Genomic DNA, 691 nt, shown 5'->3' with positions numbered 1-691 from the left:
GTTCAGGGTGGCATGGCCATAGTCACTTCTCTTGCTTTTGAGGTAAAATTCATAAAATCCTCTTTAAGTCCAACGTCCTTGAATTTAGTTCCTATGTTTTTTTCTATGCATTTTATTATTTCAGATCTTATATTCAGGTCCTTAATCCATTTTGAGTTAATTTTGGTGCATGGTAATAGACAATAGTCTAGTTTCATTCTTTTGCAGGTGGCTTTCCAGTTTTCCCAGCACCATTTATTGAAGAGGATTTCCTTTCTTCACTGCATGTTTTGGCTTTTTTGTTAAAAATTATTTGCTCATATAAATATAGGTTTACTTCTGGACTCTCAATTCTGTTCCACTGGACCGTGTGTCTGTTTTGCTGCCAATACCATGTCATTTTGATTACTGTCACTTTGTAGTATAATTTGAAGTTGGGCAGACTGATGCCTCCAGACTCCTTCTTTTTTTCTCAGGATGGCTTTGGCAATTCGGGTCTTTCATGCCTCCATACAAATCTGATGATTTTTTTGTTCCATTTCCTTAAAAAATGCCAATGGGATTTTGATGGCAATTGCATTAAATCTGTATAATACTTTAGGAAATAAGGTTATTTTAACTATGTTGGTTCTTCCAACCCAAGAACATGGAATATCTTTTTATTTATTTGTATAATCTTTGATTTCTTTTAATAGAGTCTTGTAGTTTTCAT

Source organism: Pteropus vampyrus, unplaced genomic scaffold (assembly GCF_000151845.1).
Source record: "Pteropus vampyrus isolate Shadow unplaced genomic scaffold, Pvam_2.0 Scaffold7840, whole genome shotgun sequence".
Lineage (NCBI taxonomy): Eukaryota > Metazoa > Chordata > Mammalia > Chiroptera > Pteropodidae > Pteropus > Pteropus vampyrus.
This window is presented reverse-complemented; position numbering follows the sequence as displayed.